At 59.7% G+C, this 7,500-nt stretch overlaps 1 non-coding gene and 1 pseudogene across 1 annotated transcript; both read right to left on the bottom strand.

The window, feature by feature from the left end:
- Nucleotides 1-288, bottom strand: part of LOC128308824 (uncharacterized) — a 3,565-nt pseudogene extending 3,277 nt beyond the window's left edge.
- Nucleotides 289-685: 397 nt separating this feature from the next.
- Nucleotides 686-843, bottom strand: LOC128308845 (5.8S ribosomal RNA). The gene has a single exon (XR_008288597.1). It is a non-coding gene; the product is annotated as a 5.8S ribosomal RNA (ribosomal RNA).
- Between the last annotated feature and the right edge of the window lie 6,657 nt (nucleotides 844-7,500).

Below are 7,500 nucleotides of genomic sequence, written 5' to 3'. Positions count from 1 at the left end.
TGGAGCCGACCGTCTACCACCTCACTTTTCGTGCCGTTCGACGGGCCTATCACCCTCTGTGGGATAATGGGCCACCTTCAAGTTGAACTTGAACTGTTTGCACCGTAAGTGGTAGATAACGGACCGGTCCAGTACACGGAATCGGACAGACGCGAGGTACGCGCCGTCCCTACGTGCTGAGCTTATCCCGTTTCGCTCGCAGCTACTCAGGGAATCCCTGTTGGTTTCTTGTCCTCCCCTTATTAATATGCTTAAATTCTGGGGGTTCTCACACATCACTTGAGGCCTACGTTGGATTTTTCCCGAATGGTAAATAGTAGCACGCACTTGTTCGCTTGTATCCAGCGGGTGGGCGTACCGCACGCGTTACACGACTCGGCCAGACGGCGGGTCCCGGCAACAGACGGCAAGCCAGGTGTTCAAGGGCTTCCGGTGCTCCCAGGTTGTCTTATAGCCGAAGTTCGAACCGTGCGACACGACACGCACCCACTGGGCCAACTGTACCGCCTTACCATTTCAGCGCCCAAGGTCCCCCGCGGAAGGGGTCCGAGCACGCCATGATGCACAGTGCGCCAAACGCGTTTGTTCAAGCCTGCGACACACTCCCGGGCGTGCTGCTCGCCCAGGCGTGCCGCTGGTACGCGGGCGTCCTGTAGTTATGGAATAGTGTGTAACAAGAATTGGTAGGCACTCAAGAATGTGTGCATCGGTCGGGTTTAAACGTCCGATGCGCCATATGCGTTCAACGTGTCGGTGTTCATGTGTCCTGCAGTTCACATTCTGACGCGCATTTAGCTGCGGTCTTCATCGATCCATGAGCCGAGTGATCCCCTGCCTAGGGTTTTGGTATGTTCAACTGTCTCCTATGTTTTCGTTATGCGCTAGGTGCATCTCTCACAACTTAAGTTCCCCGGACAGCGTAACCGTGCACCTCTCGGTTCCTTCGAATCCGTCCAGGGTGGACAAGGATGACCATTGGTCTTCCTTCCCATTGATCGACGCGCGATGTGGGCGGCATCGGCGCGATCTTGCACAACTTTCGTTCTCTTGATTAGGTTCTCTCTCGCTCGAGGCCAGTGTTTAAATATGTTCTAGTGGGTCTTTACCTTCGCCCATGTGTCACACACTTTACGCGTTCGATGGCTGCCATTGGGAGTGTGCGCACAGGTACGAAGGCCACTGGCCTACGGTCGCGCACGCTCAATATCGTAGTATAGACACACCTCTCTCGCGGGTCTAATTGGCGTGCGCGGCCCCCAAAAGGTAACATAGCAGTTTGTTCTGCTGATACCGTGTTTCTCTATCTCTCTAACCAACTCACACAACAACATATATGTATTGATCGGTAATGATCCTTCCGCAGGTTCACCTACGGAAACCTTGTTACGACTTTTACTTCCTCTAAATCATCAAGTTCGGTCAACTTCGGCCATGCCAGCTGCAGCTCACGAAGGAACCGCGGAAGGTGTGCCTCCAGAGACCTCACTAAATAATCCATCGGTAGTAGCGACGGGCGGTGTGTACAAAGGGCAGGGACGTAATCAGCGCTAGCTAATGACTAGCACTTACTAGAAATTCCAGGTTCATGGGGACCGTTGCAGTCCCCAATCCCAACTAAATGAGCATTTGGGTGATTTCCCGTTCCTCTCGGAATGGGGGCGCCAATTGGCGAGAACACGCTGCTGCTCACATTGTAGCACGCGTGCAGCCCAGAACATCTAAGGGCATCACGGACCTGTTATCGCTCATTCTCACCTTGCTAAACACAAGTTGTCCCGCTAAGCAGGGCAAACGTGGCCGACGACCGCCCGTGAAGGGGCCGCCGGCCTTGACGTCAGGTGCGCCCGGAGGTGCACTGCTGACAGCGTTCTAGTTAGCTTGTTTGAGTCGCGTTCGTTATCGGAATTAACCAGACAAATCATTCCACGAACTAAGAACGGCCATGCACCACTACCCTTAAATTTGAGAAAGAGCTCTCAATCTGTCTTACCTCGATAAGTTCGGACCTGGTAAATTTTCCCGTGTTGAGTCAAATTAAGCCGCAAGCTCCACTTCGTTTTTTTTTTTTAAACAATTGCAGGTTTTATTGTTCATAAACATTATGTTCTAAAAACAATAGCGTAAACCCACGCTCTTGACGAACGACGTCGCCCGCCAGGGATTTGTCGTGCGTCATTATGAACCCTTTCGGATGTCCCTACCCAATCTCTTTATTAAATTGCTCTTTCCTTTACCCGCATATTGAAAGCGTACGCTAACTGAGTCCGCATGACTCGCTCGTATTTTAACACTTTAGGCTCTCAAGCTAGCTCGCAATCTAGCGATCGGACCATTCCGCCTCGCTGGCGGAAGCCTCCTCCGCAGCTGTCCATCGCCGACCTGCAGCTCGACGTCTTCTTTCATTCTCTCGTCTATTCCGCCGAGACCGGATTAGATCCGCCTCCGTCGGAATGGACCGACGACGGCGCGTTGTCGAGGGACCCTCTTCGCGGACACGAGCTCTCCACACTCGCTGCATGAACAGTCGCCTCTCGTGGCGAACTCTAACCGTTTCAGGGGAAGCTGGTTCTCCCCTGCTCCGCCGAGGGATTGGAGGAGGAGCTAGGCCCTCGCGCTCCGCCTCTACTGCCGCCCGCAGTACCTCGTCATCCCGAGCGGCCAGTGCTGCTGCGACGTCCGCAGCCAGTCGCACACGCGCCCGATCCTCCGCCCTGCCGCGAAGCCGTCTGTTGCGGGCAGACCGTTGACGCGCTGCTCGAGTTTCATTTACCCGTCTCGTGATGTCTTCTACGAAGACGTCTTCCACTTCCTCGCCGAAGAGTGCGGCCACACTTTCGAGGACCACTTCCTCGTCCTCGGCGAAAGCCGCTTCCGCTCGACCGCTGGCGAGGGCCTCCTCATCGCGCCACAGCTGTTGCAGCACGGTGGTGATGTTTTTCGCTGCCCTTTGAATGCGGTCCCACCACTCCGCACTCTCCAGCAGCTTCTCGGCCATGTTGCTGAGCTGGACCGATTCGGATGTCCCCCAGCCCAACAGCTCACGTCGGATCTCCTCGAACACGGGGCACTCGAACAAGACGTGGGCCACCGACTCCACCGACCCTACGCACCGTGGACACTCCGGGGACGAAGCGAAGCCGCAGACATGCAGGTACTCTCGGAAAAATCCATGTCCGGAGAGCACCTGCGAAAGGTGGAAGTCCACCTTCCCGTGCTTACGTCCCGTCCACCGGTGCAGGTCGGGAATCAGGCTGTGTGCCCACGTCTGATAGCGGCTGGCCGATGGTGTTGCCGCCGCACGGTCCCACGCGTTCTGCCACTCTATCATCGTGGCCGCTCGCTCCATTGCTCGAGCCTCCTTCCTGCTGATGCCAGGTTCAGCCGACAGCCTGCTGTGGCACCTTGCGTCCTCTTGGATAATTAGACGGTAGGGTACAAGACCGGCCATCACCACCGACACCTCATAGGACACCGAGCGGAACGAGCTCGACACCCCGCGTGCCAGCGGCTTCTGCACCTGGGCCAGTCGTCTGCGGCACCACTGCATATCGGTCGCCTTAGCCCAGATGGGCGAGGCGTACCGAATGACAGACTCCGCAACTCCTGCCAGCAATCGCCGCTTGGCCACCTGCGGGCCGCTGTGGTTTCGCATCACCGAGGTGACGACCGCCACCGCACGGAGGGCCTTGTCCGCGGCCGCTTCCACGTGCGGTTTCCACGATAGCTTCTCATGAAGCTGGACCCCCAGATAGCGCATCGATCTCCCAGTGGTGCAGGTCACTTCACCGACGCGTACCGGAACCTCCAGTCGTCCTCGTCTCAGACTCGAAATGAGCACCGCCTCGGTCTTGTGGGGGGCGAGACTGAGATGACGTGCCTCAAGCCACCCCATCACCGCCTCAATCGCTGTCTCGGCAACCGTCGCCGACTCCTCCGGTGTGCGGCCCTCGGCCAGGATGGCGATGTCGTCAGCAAAACCGACGATGGTGGCCCCTTCAGGGAGCTGGATTCGCAGAACGCCGTCGTACATGACGTTCCACAGAGTCGGGCCAAGGATTGACCCCTGTGGAACGCCTGCCGTTACCCGACGTGACACCGGGCCGTCATGGGTGTCGTACACCAGCTCCCTGTCGGTAAAGTAGTCGCGGAGAAGGAGTTGCAGCTGCGCTGGGACCCCTTTCTCGCGCAGGGCCACCGCTATCGCCTGCCAGCTGGCAGTGTTGAAGGCGTTCTTAACATCCAACGCCACAACCAGCAGGCAGCGCCTGTCCCGCTGATTCGTCCTGCCGAAGGACATCGCGCGCTCGCCTGCCTCCACCACCAGCTGGATCGCCTGCAGGGTGCTTCGCTGTCTCCGGAATCCGAACTGGTTCTCCGCTAGCTGAGGCGACTCCGGATCCTCGAGGTGCTCATTAAGCCTGTCGAGTGCCGTCCGCTCGAACACCTTCGCTGGGTTGTCTATCAGGCAGATCGGGCGACAGGACGACGCTTCGCCCGGTGGCTTACCTGGTTTAGGCAACAGCACCAGCTTTTGCCTCTTCCACTCGCGTGGAATGACGCCCGTGTCCAGGCAGCTCTGGAAGACCCCGACGAAGGACTCTGGGTGCTTGCGGATGGCAACCGTCACCGCAGCATTTGGCACTCCATCCAGGCCAGGCGCTTTCCGCGGATGCAGCTCGCTCGCTATCGCCTGGAGCTCCGCGCAGCTGATCGGACGGACCGGAGTGTCCCCTTCCGAAGGCGCGACGTCCGGCCACTCGACCGGGGGATGCTCCGGAAACAGCTCCTCGACGATCCGCTGCAGCACCGCTGGGTCGCGTTCACGCGCCGTCCAGCTGCCCCGAAACCGCAGAAGGACCTGCCGGAACCACTGTCCCGTCTCGTCCGCGGCTAGGGCCTGCAGCCACTCATCGAACTGGCGCTGCTTGCTGGCCTTAATTGCCGTCCTTAAGGCAGCACGCGCCTCCTGGTGCTCCTGCGATGCCAACTCGACAGATGTCTCGTCCAAGGCCGTGCTCTGCCTTTCCCGGGCCAACCGGCAGCGCTCGGTCAGCTCCTCAATGGCCGGAGTCCACCAGTACACATTCGCGCTCTTTCTCTGCTGAGAGTGGCCGATCCTTGCCATGGTGGCATCGCAGGCCTCTGCGAGCACCATCCCCAGGCTTGCCGCATCGGTCACCCGATCGGCAAAACGGGTCGCCTCGAGTGCCATTTCGAAAGTACGGGGGCAAAACTGGCGAGTTCGCCAGCGAACACCCGCCTCCCGTACTCCGACGCCTTCCAGCCGCTGGATGCCCCGTCCGGGCCGCTGGCCAGCACGAGGCTGTTGCCCGACCGCAAACCGGATATAGCGGTGGTCGCTATAAGAGTAGCGGTCTAGCGTCCTCCAGGAGCTGATGACCTCCGCTACTCCATCCGGTCGGCAGAGCGATGGACTCGCGAAGGCGACGTCCACCCTGCTGGGCCGGGCCACACCGTTTCCCAGGAAAGTCGGCTCCGTTCCGCGGTTGAGCACCTCCAACCCGATGCTCGTTGCCGTCTGGAGGAGCGCCTCACCCTTAAGGTTGGCACGCTCGCTCCCCCAGGCCCCGTGCCACGCGTTGAAGTCACCGGCCAGGACGACGTGGGGGTGACCTCTCGCCAGAACCTCCAGCCGGTCCATCTGCCGCTCGAAGTCCGGGAGCCCGACAGATGGCGGAATGTAGCAGCAGATAAAGACTATACCTGCTACATCTGCTGCCACTATGCCTGGATGCTGTACACTCCTCACCCGCTGGATGGGGAACCGTTGGCCGCTGGTGACAATCGCGGCCTTAAGTTGCTCATCAGACGCCCAATTGCCGTTGTTGGCCGGCACTGCGTATAGCTCCGTCACGAGCATAACGTCTGCTCCTTCCTCCCTCATACGCTGGAGCGCAAGATCTTGGGCGCTCCTGCTCTTGCCGATGTTGATTTGGAGCACCTCGATCATCGTCGGTCCGTATTTTTGCACAGGGCGGAGGCAATCGGGTGCGGGCCGCCACACTTTAGACATCGGACTTGGCCGATACAAGTAACCGCCTTGTGGCCTTCCGCGCCACACCGGATGCATATCTTGCTGCGGTCCTCGCCCGAGCACTGCCCGGCGAAGTGGCCACGCTCCAGGCACCGGAAGCACCGCTTCTCCGCCAGCGACGCTTTCGGGACCTCCCACACCCAGCACGAGGTGTAACCTAGGAGCAGGCGCTTCCCGGCCAGATGCTCCGCGTCCGACCGTGGCATGGTGACGCGGGCACGGTTCGTGCCATCCCGTCGCGCCCACATATCGATGGCGGCCTCAACGTGCTCCTTCCCCAGCGCCGTCAGCATTGCCTGACGCAGCTGGTCCTCATTCGCCAGGGAGTCTATGTTGGTGACCAGGACCTGGGCCATCTCAGTGCGGACGATCGCCGCTCCCTTGTCCCCGATGGCCACGCGGATGCGTTGGCATAGTTCCGCGCTATCGACGTCCCGGCTGAGCGGAAGCCGCAAAGTATCTTTCGGCGTCCGCTTTCCGACGCCAATTTTGTCCTGTAGGCCGTCGAGCTGGGCGCTTGTACGGATGACCTTGTACATATCCAGGTAGCTGACACCCTCCGCTGGCGTCACCTCTATTGAGTCAGGCCGCTTGCGTGACTTCTTTGCCACTGCTGGCATATTACGTGGCTGCTGCTGGCTCTGCTTGTGCAACAGCTGGCCCTTCAACTGCCACTGTTGCTGGTTCTGTCCAGCCACGCGCTGTCCGTTCGTCTGCTGCGGACGATGCTGCTGTTGCTGCGGACGTTGCTGCGGCCACTGCTGCTGTTGCTGCTGAGCCGACTGTTGGCGTGGCGGCTTACGGCGCACCACCTCGGCCCAGGAGCTGCCTTCCTGGTCCGGAGACGGCACCACCGTAGCCGTCGCCGCACCCGCTCGTAGTTGTGGCAGCTGTTGCTGCTGCTGCTGCTGCTGCTGCTGTTGTTGCTGCGACTGGGCAGTTACTAACTGCGCCAGTAGCCCAGAAACCATCTCCCGCTCCTTGCGGTTCTCCTCCCGCAAATAGAGCACCTCCTGCCGATGGCTCTCCTGCAGCGCCGCTAAATCCTTGCGGAACTGCTCCGCTTGCTCCGCTAGCTGGACTCTAAGGAGGGCCAATTGGTCCTCCAATCGCTCAATCAGCCGCTCCGTCTGCACTACCGTCGCTGCTGCTGGGACCGTGCCGGCACTACTTGCACGAGCAGCACCACTCGTGGCTGTGGTCTTCCCTTCCGCCAGCTTGGTCAGCATGACCAACGGTTTCGTACCCACCGGAGGTCTGGTGTCGGTTGATCCCGACCTCGAACGCAGGAGTCGACTAGTAGACATGGCCAGCAATCCGCTCTTTAAGCTGGGTTTACTCCCCCTCTAGGAGGGACGCCAGCAGCGGACAGCAAAGCCAAGCGCCGTATGACCACCCCTTTTGTTTCTGGATGGTGGGTTGGCAGGCAGGAGTGGTCAAGGTGA

The sequence above is a fragment of the Anopheles moucheti genome (assembly GCF_943734755.1).
Source record: "Anopheles moucheti chromosome X unlocalized genomic scaffold, idAnoMoucSN_F20_07 X_unloc_6, whole genome shotgun sequence".
In the NCBI taxonomy this organism is placed as follows: domain Eukaryota; kingdom Metazoa; phylum Arthropoda; class Insecta; order Diptera; family Culicidae; genus Anopheles; species Anopheles moucheti.
This window is presented reverse-complemented; position numbering and strand designations above follow the sequence as displayed.